The 14175-nt window shown below is 42.3% G+C and overlaps 1 protein-coding gene and 1 long non-coding RNA gene across 4 annotated transcripts in view; one reads left to right on the top strand and one right to left on the bottom strand.

The window, feature by feature from the left end:
- Positions 1–11514, bottom strand: part of LOC137852403 (uncharacterized) — a 31917-nt gene extending 20403 nt beyond the window's left edge. The window contains exons 1-2 of the long non-coding RNA XR_011093806.1: positions 9025–11514; positions 3187–3351 (exon numbers count right to left, since the gene is read on the bottom strand). This is a non-coding gene — a long non-coding RNA (uncharacterized lncRNA). The remainder of the gene's footprint in view (positions 1–3186; positions 3352–9024) is intronic.
- AGR3 (anterior gradient 3, protein disulphide isomerase family member) overlaps positions 3385–14175 on the top strand; it is a 44451-nt gene continuing 33660 nt past the window's right edge. For all 3 annotated transcript variants that reach the window (XM_068674108.1, XM_068674109.1, XM_068674107.1), the window contains exon 1: positions 3385–5877. The gene's annotated coding sequence lies outside the window, so the exon portion shown is untranslated. The remainder of the gene's footprint in view (positions 5878–14175) is intronic.

Here is a 14175-nt window from a genome sequence, read left to right as displayed (position 1 = left end):
GATTTCTGTTGTTATGTCTTTTCAGCTTTTCCATGTAGGTATGACAAGTCAATACCAGAGGACATTGCTTCCAAAACCCACATTAAATGTGAAACATAGTATAAGAGTAATTTCCTGAGAGATCTTTGGAAAAAAAAAAAAAAAAAAAAAAAAAAGGGCCTAAAGAAACCCAATCTTTAGACTTAGTTTTTGGTTTCCAGTGAAAAAGAGTTAATTTCCTGAAATCAGTGATGTTCTGTTACAGTTCTTATCTCATCACTCTTGTTCACTTCCAAGAATGGTAGACAGATATTAGACATCATCTGATGTGATAACGTGTTATGTTTATAAGTCTGATATGAATCATCCTACAAGTGAAGCTGTGGCACCAAATTTACTGCTCTCTGTACAGGATCTGGCATACAAATTAGTCTGCTGCCATAAACTTGAATTATGGAACAGGAAATACCAAGCTTACCCGCTTACCCTATAGTAAAACCAAAATGCTTACCTGGATGATTTGCCCTGAAGACAAGTTTTAATTATGTGTTTTATCCTGGACCTGCTCCACACACCAAAAAAAAAAAAAAAAAAAAGCTACTAGGCAAAAATAAAAGACAGCTTTTGAAAAGAAAGCCAATGCAGTATTAAGAAGCTTTTGTGTAAGTCAGTTAGAAATGTTTTCTGTCTTATGCAGAAGTTAAGCAATGCTTATTGGTTTGTGTGCATCAGGTCTCCCTTTCTCTGTTAGGGCCTAACTGTTGGATGATGGACAGTTCTTCCCAGGACCAAATGCGCTATGAAAACACCGGGGAGCCAGCTGAAACACTGAAATTGTTAGAATAAGTCTAAATGCAATGCTTTACTGCTAGCAGTGGGTGACTGCAAAACAGAAAAGAGTCAGCAGGAGTCAGAAAGCAGCTTCTTGATTATAGCACTGTCTGTCAAACCATGTTTTTAAAGGATTCTGGTTAACAAGAGGAGGTTAAGTCTGAAAACAAGATGTGTACCTGTATGCCATGTGAGAGCAAAACATGGCACATGCTGTTAGACCAACTTTTAAAATGTGGTGGAAAAAAGGGGTCTTGTAAGAAGCTGCCAAATCCAACAGGCAGAGAGAGGCAGGGCTGCCCTCGGCATGCCTCCAGGTCTGGCGAGGCCAAAGGGCACTCACACAAGCACACGTGTATGCTGCATACACACCTATAGGCATGACCTAAGACACGGATCAGCACAGCCATGCTCAGCACTCACACAAATGCAAATGCAAGTGGCCTCATCCTCTTCCCCTCTCTGGCTGAATTTCTGTTAATAGGAATACACATGTATGCATGCATAAGGTGGATCCCTCCAGCAGCTCCCTGGCTCAGACTCTAGGTTTCCTGACCCCTGGATCCCAGTCTCCTCAGCTGCTGGCACCTGGGCAAACGAGCCCCTGAGGCTGAGGCCCTCCTGTGCCAGACACACAGACCACACACACAGACAGACCTCTCCGTCTGCCCCAGACAGAGCTTCATACACACATGCACCCAGAAGGCAGTGCCCTCAGTCAGAAAAGGAGTTGATCACCTTGATCCCTCCTTTTCCCTACCTTTGCTTCCTCCTCCAAAAATCCCATAATAAGCTTTGTGCCGTCCCCAAATGCTCTTCCCCTATGTCCTGTAATGTGTCCCATACCCTCAGACTGAAGGGTGCTCTGGAGAGCAGCTGTTGCCAGTGCTGGGCGTCACCCCCAGCACATGGGGTTGATGGCACTGCTGGGACAGCCCCATCAGGGACTGAGTCCTTCTCTCTGACTGGGGCATTGGGTTCCCTGACAGTCATCATGCTCCTTCATGTCTGTGGAGAGGAGCTTTTTATTACAAAGCATCACTGTTGGACTGGATCTGATCGTGCAGTTTTATGGCTGAGACATGAAGAAACCCCGTTAATCACACCTAGGAACTGCGGGCATATGGAGGAGGGGCCCTGGCATGACCATGGCGAGCCCCTGAAGTCAGCCTTTACACAGCAGCTGGAATACTGCAAGCAAAAGGAACCGCCAGTTCAAACTGAATCTTGAAAGGGGCTCTGTCATTGTGAACACGATGAGAAATCAAAAACATCACAAGAGACCTGAGGCAAAAACCTCCAATGCCATGTTCACAGGCCTTTATGGGAAAAGGAGCCCCACAAATTAGAGCAAAAGCAGACAGCGAGATTATATGTGCTGTTTGTTAGAAACACAAGAGGCTCCGCAGTTTATATCTCTTTGCTTGAGTGTTGCATTACCATTCAAGTGTGCAAAACCTGAACAAACACAAAGGCATCAGACTTGCTAGGCCAGGGCAATTACTCGTGCAATAAAGAGCAACATTGCAGCAGAAGGTTACCGAACCACCTTTTTCACTGAAAGCAGAAGGGACTTGCATTAGTTTTGATAGAGATCTGTAGGTCAGTGTAGTAAAGACCTGCTGATCTGGATTAAAACATTGGACACCACAGAAATATTACTGCTGTGTATAAACCGGAATAGCTCAACCACAGCAGCCATTGCAGCCAGTTCCCAGAAGATCCCTCTGTTGCCCTAGGCCACTGGGATGGTAATAACTCTCAGCTCCTCTGCACCAAACACCACATGAATCAGATATTACATGCCTCCAGCCTCCCACTCCATCCCCTTAAAGTGGAAGCAAAAGCAGCAAAGGTTTTTGGTTGCTTTCTCCCAGGCTATTTGCAAATGCAGAGGAAGGTACTGGCTGCTGGGACCCTACAGTTAATCCACTTCTCCTTGCTGTGGTGCCCATAGAGGGGTGTCCCCAGCCAGCTATGGTGAGCCACTCTAGTCTGAGTAATGAAAGCCTTTTAAGTGTTTGAAACTCCTCTGCCTGGCAATGTTATCTGTTACCTGTCAAACACTGTATTTTCTGAGAGAAGGGAAGGTGGAAGGAGGAGTACTCACTGAAGGTGCTGACACCACTTGCTTGGAACCACTTGTATGTCTCAGCCTTTGTAACACTTTGTTATAGGCTGCAGACAATGACAGAATTAAACCTATAGGGTTCTGCAGTGCATCTCTTGCCCCCATCCCCACCCTCTGTCCTGGATCCCCTGGTGTCCAGGCAGCATGTGATAGCCCCCGCCCCTGCATTTGCTCCCCAGGGAAAAGCAGGCACAGCTGCATGCCCACGTCTTGCTGAAGAGCTGGGAGACAGCCAAGGCACATACCTGGGAGGAGCTGAGTCACAGCATGAGAGACTCCTTGGCTCCAAGGTGTTGCTGAGCAACACGTTACATGTTGTGACCTTAGCCACCTTTCAAATGGCCCTTGGCCCTTTTACATTATAAAGGTAGCATGCTGCAGTTGGTTTTGCCATCCATCCATCTACAAATCTGTCAGAGAAAGCAACAGGGAAAAGCATACAGTCATTTTGGGCAGTGAGACATAAGGAAAAATAATATGCCTTTTCTATCCTCTATTTTTAAATCAAGTTTACCTTTCACGGAGAAGCTGCCCCCTAAAAGATGATGGAGGAAAAAGGAAAAAGAAAGAAAGAATAAAACCATATTTTTCTTTCCTCCCCCAAACATATAGTTTCAATAAAATTCTTAGTGGGAACATTTCACTGTCATTAGTGCTAGAAAAAAAGAAATCTCATCTGTTTTCACTGTAGCTTCATGTTCTGTCATTCTGTTACTCTTCATGTAAATTATTGTAAAATACTGCTGCTGTTGTGCATTCACCTCTCTGCTCTGGGAGGCATCACCTTGGGGCCACCAGAGCAGCTCTTCTGTTCTGAGTGCTTTACTCTCTAGCTTGTAAAAGGATTTTTCATTATTGCAAGGTACACTTCTATTATACCTAAAGCATTTCTACCCCAAGGTAATGTCAGACTGGCATCACCAAGAAATGCAGCCACGGCACAGCAATGGTTTTGTTAAATGCTGAATAAAAGATGTGTGCCAGAGTTTTGCCCAGTGAAGGACAAAGAACTGCACTATCCTGTAACCACTGTATAATGCAGTCAGAAGAACCTTCTCCTTGTTGTACCCCCTAGCTCTGCCCTTAGCTGTGTCTTTGTGTGCCCTTTGTTAACCACGAAGTGTAAAAAGGCTGTGCTGATTTAGGCTCAGTATGATATTTTTCAATACTCAAATATTCCAGGAGCATTTCCTAAGAGCATCTCAAAGTATTTTCAAGAGGTGACTCACAGCACACCTTTCTGGGTTCTCCTTCAGTTTGAATCATAGAAAGCGGATCCCATATTGCATTCCGTCTTTGAGACATCTGTGAAAAATGTAATGCTTACCCAAGAAACTGTCGCATGAAATTTTGCACGCTCACATCCTTCTTGTTGAGCAGGGAAGCTGAAGTGGTCACTAGGCCACTACCCTCACAGGTCCCTCAGTTCCAAAAGAAAGTGAACAAGTCTCTGGAAGTAATTTTTCCAATTTGCTGTTTTTCTGTTTGTTTGTTTCTCAAAAATGAATGTCCTCCACCTTTATATGAGGCCTTTTTTTTTTTTTTTTTTTTTTTTTTAAATCAGCACAGAAGGCTACTTGTGTCAACCTTCAACTTCACTCCTACAGTCCCAGTCCCATAGGCTTACAACAACAATAAAAAAGAGCCACGTGATCTAGACAGGCATGGATGCCCTGAGCCACTGACCAGAGGTAAGATCTTCTGGATTTGTGAAGTGGAAAAAAAAACAGGAAAATACAAGTGTGTGAAAGCCCTGGGGAGAACCACCACTCTGCTGCTGACATGCAGAAGAACACTACATCTGCCTTGAGAAGTCTCTGGCCCCAGCAGTGATGTTAAACTTCAACTGCCGGAAGCAAAGAGAAATTAAATGCAAGTTTTTCCTTTTGCAAAGCCATTAATAAGCTCTGTCTTTCTACATGGGAATAAATCGTAGGCAATTTAAAATTCTGCACTGCAAATAGGTAAGAGAACTTCAGAAGCCTCATCCAGTGGCTCTCATCCCTCTCTCCCAGTTCTTGGATTCTCTTACAGAAAGACTACTACTGTATTTGCCCTATCTTTGGTATTCTTGCTAAATATTTCCTGCTAGCTACCCTAGCTGATAGAATACTGAGTTAAACAGATCAGAGATGTGACTTACTGTGGCTGTTCTTGGTCTGCCTTCTTACCCATTTAATATCACTTCCTCAAAGGAGAAGGATGAACTCTTCCCAGTGCTTGCACTTGGCATATTGTTTGCACTCACATTTTTGGAGAACAGGACATGGAAAATTAGAGCAAAGCCCTGTGAAATCAAGCTGACAGATCCTGCAAAATCCGAGACATCCTTCAGAAAGCACAGTAGTATTTCCTGAGCCTCAGAACCTCATTCCAATTGTATCAAAAAGTTTTTAATGTTAATTCTATTACTTTTCTTTTTCACAGTTTTCTGTGACTGTATCCATGAACTCCATTTGGTAAGAATTTCAACTACAAGTGTATTGCTGATTGCTGAGCAGGCAAAACACAAGGTTAAGACATATACCTTACAGGGAGAGATTTCCTCACCAAAAAAAAAAAAAAAATAGAGACTGGTTTGCATCCATTCATGTAGAATGATATGTCCCTGCAGAACATCACACCGACTGCAATCATACAATCATACCTCACCTGCAACCTGGGGGAAAACACAAAAACCATCCCTGCAACATCCAGATGGTGCAGCAAGAGGCTGGAGGGAAGAGAAACACTAAAGTTCCCTAACTGCGCAGAAGCAGCCAGGGACACTCTCCAAGAGCTACACAAAAGAGGCTTTGTCTCAGCTGATGAGAGATCCCTTTGAAGCTTGGGAATCCTGACTGGCAGCATTTCATATCTGGCCATCATAGGGTTGGAGCAATGAAGAATGGAAAAGAAGGAAAAGATGGGAAAGGAAAAAGCAGGAAGGAGAGAAGGTAGGATCAGCTCAGAACAGATCTGGCTGAGAGCCCATGATGTCAACATATATTTTGCATTACCACACCCATGCCATTTTTTGTTTTAAGGCTTTCTTATCAAAATGGAAATTTCCAGTCTACTTTTGCCTTTTTGGTCAGAAGGTGGGAGACATCTCATAACTGCAAAGACATATTACAACCCACTGTTAAAAACAGAAGTCCTCAATGTAAAGATACATCGTAAGACATAATAAGCCTATACTGAGAGCAGGCACTTTCATTTTAAAGAATGCATGCATTGCTAGTTTATCTATCAGATTACAGGCATTTTTTTAAATGACCTAATTCTGACTACCTGGAAATAAGCTGATATTGTTTGATTATTAATATTTCCAGATTTAGAAAACTCTATAATTCACTTCCTGCTTCTATACTGTAATGTGGTTACAAAATATTTTTACTCTTGTTTTGCTTTCTCCATTCACAAACTGCGCAGCTTCCTTGTTGAAATCTGTAACAATATTGTAGCTGATTCTTGTACAGCAGCAAGTGTTTACTCTTTAAGATGTAAAACATTCTAAAGTTACACAAATCTTTTCCCTTAAGATGTTTTTCTTCACCACTGTCAACTTCCCATATCCCTATTATATAAAACTCAAAAACTTCATTCACCTCTCTGATCAACTGTTCTTTTGTCTTTTCATTATTATATTTTATTTAATTAAATGTCTTTAACTGTGATTGCAATGGTAGAAAATACAAAGTAAATTAAGCTTTCACTTTCAAGTCTTTGAATACAAAAGAATCAAAAATTTATTTCATTTATGATATTCTATTGTTGACTGTTATTTTCACCTCCTCTATTTAAAATGTATAACTCTGATCTTATGAGCAAAGAATCCTAATATTAGATATTTCAGAGAATGCAAGTGCTAACCATAAAACTTTTTCATTGGAAATAAAATGGCACTAGAGATTACTCTCCACATTTAATAATAGGACTGGCTATGTTTCACTGAAGCCAAGCAAGAATGGTAGAGAAAGGATTAGACCTCAAGCATTTGTGATTCTCTCACAAGTTTTGAAACTAAATCTTGCCTTTCTTGAAAATATCAAAATTTCTCCTTCTTCCAAGTGTATTTCCCAGTGCTTTCAACAATTGCACTTTTCTCATAAATTGATAGGCTTTCAAGAGTTTCTTCATCATTTAACTATAATGGGGTCTCTTATGAAATGTTCATCATAGGGACCACCAGCCATAATGCCTGATCTGTATGCAGTTCAAAGATGATATCCAGTGACGAGCCACAGCACTTTACCAGGGCACTGTCATGCTTACACACCTCCACAGTGCATCTGTATGGGACTCAGCTGCCTTCCACCTCACCTGTGTCCTCCTAGGAGGCTTCTGGGGGGCCAATGCCCATTCCCCTGGTTAGGAAGAGACTCTCTTGGAGTTGCCTTTCCATTCCATTCCCAAACAGATGATACTCCTCTGGCCGCTGAAGAAATGGTTGTGAGGGGAAGTACACGAAGGAAGGTTGCCTAATCCTTGATTAGTGCTTTCAACTTTGCTCTATTGTGTGAACACCTCTGGGGAAAAATAAAAAATAAAAGAAAAAAAATACTTCAGCATTATCTTCTTCTTTCTATGGCTCAAGACAGGAAAGTAAAGAAAATCCCCTGATGATTAATTTAAAGGGCAAGGAGGGCAAGGAGTTAGGGATTTTTATTTTGCACGTCTGAGTGGGTATCAATGGATGTTGACATTTTTCCTTAAGGTTTACTATCTGTCCTCAAAGGGTAGGAGTAGCTGGGAGAAAGTCTCTATTGTGGATGGGACATAGGAGACAGAATTACCAACCCCTTTAGCCTCAAAAAAATAAAATGTATAAAATATTTAAACTCTCTGAATATAATTTAATTGGGACTTGCCTACAACTCTCATGCTCACTGATTTCACTTAATCTATGCTGGCAGAGTACATCAGGCTGGCAGAAGTGCTGCTGCATTACAGTGCCCTGACTCCGTTAAAACACCGAGCTGCAGCTAAACTGGAGCAACCTTATGTTTATCAAATCCTCAGCTGGCCCTGATGACTCAGGATGGAAGCTATCCCTAGAAGAGGGGAAGTGTAAGGAGGCTGCCCTCCACTGCACACCTGGAAGGGTGCATTTATGAAAAAAGAAGACCCTGCAGGTCCCCGTGCCAGGGAATGGACTGTCACCCTTCTGTGTTCCCCTCCCCAGTACGTTATCGCCCTGGGAACAGCTTCTCTTAGCTCTCGAGGCAGCAGTCAAAGAGCTCAGAGTGGAGCCACTCTGTGATTACACTTCACATGTGCTCATGTGAATGCTTTATTATGGCCTTTAAAACAAAAGCAAACATGCCTTATTTTTTCTATATCTTCATGACAGTTCCCCGTGTCATATGAGACATAGGAGACTAAACGACTGAAGTAATGACCCCCTTAGCCTCAAAATATATATGTATATAAGTATGTATACATGTAAAATAGTAAAGCCTATGAATATAATTTCCTTGGGAATTGTCTACAGCTCTTGTGCTCGCTAGTTTCACTTAATTTACCAATCTTGAGCACATAGTCTAAGTTCCAGGTGATTGTCACCCCACCTCATGTACTACTCTGCACTTATATGAAGCCCTTTTACTCACAACCCCCTGCTGCCACTGATAGCCCCCATTTTGGGATGCTTGGAGCTCAGTCTGAGACAAACCAGTGAAAAGACAAAAGTCAGCAGTCATTGAAAGGAGACTTGTCAGGGTTCAAGCACACCCACTACCTCTGCCACAATTCACTTGACAGGGAGCAGAGTGCCATGACTGAAATCTAGCTCATCAGCACCAAGTCAAATATTTGCCATCTCTCCAGGTAGGTCCCATTTCACGTCTGAGCTGGCGCCAGCTGGGCTCCTCGCTGTTAGCTGACAAGACATCATAAAAGCTCAGAAGCAACAGTTGCTTCATGCGCAAACAGGTACTTATTAACATCTCCTTATTGGGTCTGACACAGTGTAATATCTCCTGTATTCTTTCTGAATTAAGTACACACAGGTGCTGAGAGCTTCAGCTATAATGGTCATTACTGCTGATAGCCAGGAACATCAGGGCACTTACCACCAGCTCCTGTCCTGGGAAGCTCACCTGGGTGTATAAGGTATACATCCTTCTGCTTCCTCTGGGACTTTGCTCTTCCTTCTCCTGAGCTCTTCGAGGCTGTGCCATCATTGCACAAAATTGCTTTCCATTCTTTACCTCTTTGAAAGGAGTATTTTCTTTCTTGCATGAGGTCTCGTAGCTCCCTTGCCAGGCTCTGTTACTCTGAGTAGTCAGACAGGAATTGCACTATGACAGTTACAGCTGCCAGCTTTCTGCTGAAATTTTGGGAGGCAAAGATCTATTCATTTCAGTCAAATAGCCCAGCATTTTTCTCTTGGACTTACAACATTCATAAAACAGATATTTCTTCTTCTTTCCTATCCTGTATCAAAAAACAACCTAGCTTTTATATTGCCATTTGTAGCTATAGTTCTGATAGCACATTGAATAGAGGAATTACTAATACTGTTTCAAGATAGGAAGTTCAGTAGAAAAAAATCAAGTGACATACCCCAGATCGCTGAGCAGGCATGACACATATAGTAGTAAAGCTCAGGTCTACTGTGCAGAGGAGCCTTCCTGTACACCATAGCAGAGTTGCAACAGGGTCCCAGTGCTGAAGAGCTCCTTCAGGGTCTTCTACAGAATAAATAAATACTATTTCCCACTAACACTCCAGGCATTTCCTGCTATTAAGCTGTTCGTTGGTTAACATAGCAATGCCAAAAGATCAGCTTTAAAATATTTGGCACCCAGAGTTGCAATTAGTCTCAAAAAAAGATGTTGCCCAGATTGTTAGAGGTGAATAATACTTGCATGTTGCACTCTCTTGGCACCAACTGCTTGCCCAAGTGCCTGGATATAAGTTATGTCCCTAGCAGATGTCAACCAAGTTAAAAAAAATTGTTCATACTGTAAGTTCACATTATTTCCAGCATGTTGAATAGTATCTGTGATAAAGAGCTTTGCATCTGACTGAAAGAAGCAGCTTTTCTTCTCTGAAATGACTTTCCCAGCCCTCCCTCTTTTTTCTTTCAGGCACCTAATTGTCTTGGGAAAAAATGACCTGTTTATCAAGTTAAACAAAACAACTGCTCTCCAGAACAGACCAATAAAACAGGATTTATATGAAGAGCTACACTTTTATTGGCTATTGGCTTAAGCTCTTTGTCCTAATTTAGGACAGTATCATTTTTATTAGTTTTTTTCCCCCTGTTGAAAAGACTATTAACTATATTGTCATAAATAAGGAACTACATTGTTTAATACGACTGTTAAAAAGGAGGTTTATAGCTCACATGGTTACAAGGGTTCTTTTAGGTCTCATAGTAATTAATAGAAATAGATGTATAGCAATAGTTCACAACATGCTTTTGTTTGACCATTTTGTCCTACATTTTTGACCACTTTGGGACTGCTTTATGCAATCGCTCCAAAAGCTAACATTCATTGCCCTCTGCTGGCTACATCTTTTACTCAGTGTAACTTGCTATGCACAAACTTGAATTTTAACTGGGAAAGTTAAAAGTCTAGCACCCTAGACAGGCTGCTAGAGGTAGGAGCTCTCTCAGAGACTACCAGCAGCAAAGCTGTGGTCGAGCTTTGCTGTCTACAGCATCCATGTTAATGAGTTAATGCGTAGTCTCACTCTTGCTAAGGGCAGAAATCACCTTGTGAACAATCAGAGTGAATATTCCTAAAATATTCCTATGGTGCAGTCCAGCTTCTCACCAAGGAATTTCCATAAAGCCAGGGAATGTGAGAGTCAGCTATTTGGTTTGCAGGGAGAGGTGAGGGGACAGAGCTGAAGTAAGCACTGAAGCAAAGCTCAACTCTGTCTGCCTTAGAAGGGAAGGCATTCGTTGTGGAGTAAGTGCACTGGAGGTCTAGGAACCTTTGCATTGTTTTTGCCTTTGCTATGCCTATTTCTTGAGTAATTACATTGTGTGTTTCAAGAGAAGCTTATTCACTAAACACTGAAAAAACTCTCACTTCATTCTCCATGTGCTTGGCAGGTGCTGATCACACATGCTGTAGGAAGCTGGCTTTGAAAAAGTGATGAAAATTCTCTTTCTCACAGAGATAATGTAGCCCATGACTCTCTGACTCTTTATTTTTTCAGCCATATCCTCTTCCTTGAAAACAGTTTTGATATGTTTTTGCCAAATATAAGATGGCATATTTAGTAAAGCACCATGTAGACATTTTCATTCACCAACAAGGAGTATATTATACAAGTTGAAGCCTACATGTGCTTTATGTAGGAAAAAATATTTTAAATGAGGAGATGTGGTGGTTTTACTCAGCTGGGCAGTTTAACTCATAGGAAAGGGGGAGAAAATATGATGGAAAAGACTCAAGGGTTGAGATAAGGACAAGGAGAGCACTCAACAACTACCATCATGGGCAAAACAGACTCAGCATAGGGAGGTTAATATAACTTATTGCCTATCAATAACAAGCTAGAGCAGTAAGAAAATAAAAACAAACTAAAAATACCGTCTTTCTCATACACCCTTTTCTACTTCCTCCCCCTAAGTGGCGCAGGGGAACAGGGAATGTGGGCTGCAGTCAGTCCCCTCCGCCACTCCTTTATGGTCACTCTCGGCCCCTGCTCCACGTAGGGTCCCTCCCACAGGATGCCATCCTTCCCAAACTGATCCTGCAGGGGCTGCCCACAGGCAGCAGCTCCTCAAGAACTGCTCTCACATGGCTCCATACCACAGGGTCCGTCCCCCAGGAGCAAGATGCTCCAGAAAGGGTCCCCCACGGGCTGCAGTTCCCCCCAGTCCTCCTGTTCCTGCATAGGCTTCTCTCCAAGGGCTGCAGCTCTGGCCCCAGGGCCTGCTCCTATGGGGGCTTTCCATGGGCTGCAGCCTTCTCCAGGCCACATCCACCTGCTCCACGGGAGCTACTCCGTGGGCTGCAGGGTGGGGATCTACTCCATGTGGGACCCATGGGCTGCAGGGGGACAGCTTGCTCCACCAGGGACCTCTCCACAGGCCACAGGGGAACTGCTGCTGTGTGTCTGGAGTACCTCCTGTCCTCCTGCACTCACGGTGGTGTCTGCAGGGCTGGTTCTCATTCTTTTTCTTTTCCCTTTCTTAAGTCTGCTTTCACAGAGTTGCAAAAAACACTGCTTATTGGCTCAACTCTGGCAGTGGTGGGTCCCCTTTGGAGCCAGCTGAAACTGGCCCTTATCTAACATGGGGCAGCTTTTGGACTCTTCCTCACAGAGGCCACTCCCGCAGCCCCCCACTACCAAAACCATGCCACATAAACCCTATAGAGAATAACAGAACACTTTGGGCATCTTGAGTTCAGCAACCAGATAAAAATAAATTCACAGAGTAATGGACATAGCAAACTGGAGCTGAGCTGTTTTTAATAAAGCAACAATAGCCTTTAAAAAACTTTGGGATGATATAAGGAGGAGGAAGAAAAGAAATGTTACATGAATCATGGTCTTGTAATGGAGAAGTGGCTATTTCTCTTTTGTGCTGTCTGAGTTCTTCAAAATTAGCAGTATGATGCCCCTGTGGTTTTCTTTCAAAGGGTTTAAGATACACAGGACTGCAGTGATTTTCCCACAGTTCATCAGTGGACTTTACCAATGCTGCCTATAATTTTTAAACTAGTTCCTGGAAACTGTCAAGACTCTGCCAGGTCTGCTAGGTAGGCAAGGGATTTCACATAACATCTCTGAGTTCCTTGTGCAAAAGAAATTACAGAAAGTCCCCTTTGTGTAGCTGTCATTGAGCCATTCAATATTTAACACAGCATTTCCTTTAAATGAAAGACAAAGGGTGAGGTTGTTATTCTATTAAATTCACCTTTTAATAACAGCTGTATACAGCTCCCTAGTTCCTACCACTGGAAACTATTCGTCCTCATTGGGTCTTAGACCATTTTCAATTTATTAGCAGATAATATGTTGTAAGAAGAAAGCTAGGATTTTCACTGGAGCAAAAGATGAGGTCCAGTCCTCTGACTGACAGCTTACGGAGAAGATGCTCAGCCTGAAAAGACCCCCTTAGCTTCCCCAAATGCCACATGCTCTTACAGAATTATGGAATTATGGAATTGTAGGGGTTGGAAGGGACCTTAAGAGATCATCAGGTCCAACCCCCCTGCCAAAGCAGGTACCCTGAGAAGGTAAAGTCAATGAGCTTAGTCAATGTGCTGCACAATTATGGCCCAGAAGTTTCAACATTACTTAATTTATGTACTTCCCTCTTCTACAGTTTGGTTCCACACATTTTGAAGGAGAAAACAGCTGTTCTAAAACCTGTGAGCATGTAAAAATGTGAGATATTCTTTCCTGTAGCTCAACAGACTCTTTATGATGACTCCCAAGTTTATCTGTCTGAGAGTGAGTCAGAAATGAACAATACAGTGTGGAAAGGGGAAGTATCCTCAAATGGAGGTAATGCTGACAGTGGATACAGCCAAATTCTTCACTATCACAACAGTTTCCCACCTGGGACTCATGCTGGCCATCTTGCCATGACTGTGTATCTGCTTTATTCAGCACCAGAAGAGAACACTTCCTCCCACACACCTCCTGGGCTTGAAAACAAACATACAGTGTGACCTAATGCTTCACACCCAGTGCAGATTAACCTTCAAAAATGATATCATTAAAATGATGTGCTCCTGCGGGTTATTGTGAAAAGCTTGCGTTAGACAGCTAAGTAGCTGTCCGGTTATCTAACATTTTGTCTTTATGCAGCCAGGATCCTGGATAATGATTGGAGCTAAGTGCCAAAAGAAAGTAAAATGCATTTGGGATTTAAAAAAAAAATAAAAATCAAAACTACTTGAAGAGTTGAAAGTAAAGCATTTACACTCCCAGGAGACAAGACAGAGACACAATAAATCCTTTCCTCTCATTAGAACCAAACATTAGAGTATCTTTCCTGTTCAAGAAAAACCACAGAAATAGGAAATGTCATTTATGAATAATTATCCCTCTTTCTGGGTTCCTGCTCACTTTACCAAGCCATCTGTAAAAAAGGCCCCACCTCCATCAGAGCAAAGGCAAAAGAAAATTTATTTTTGACAAGATGACAAACTATCAGGAGGGGTCCTCAGCAAGATCTTAGAAAATTGATTAAAAAGAAGACAGGCTGCTTTTTAAAATGTTATGAAATCAGATTTTCTAATGGTATCCCATGGCTTTTTTTATTCTCCATT

The sequence above is a fragment of the Anas acuta genome, chromosome 2, assembly GCF_963932015.1.
Source record: "Anas acuta chromosome 2, bAnaAcu1.1, whole genome shotgun sequence".
Classification (NCBI taxonomy): Eukaryota; Metazoa; Chordata; class Aves; order Anseriformes; family Anatidae; genus Anas; species Anas acuta.
This window is presented reverse-complemented; position numbering and strand designations above follow the sequence as displayed.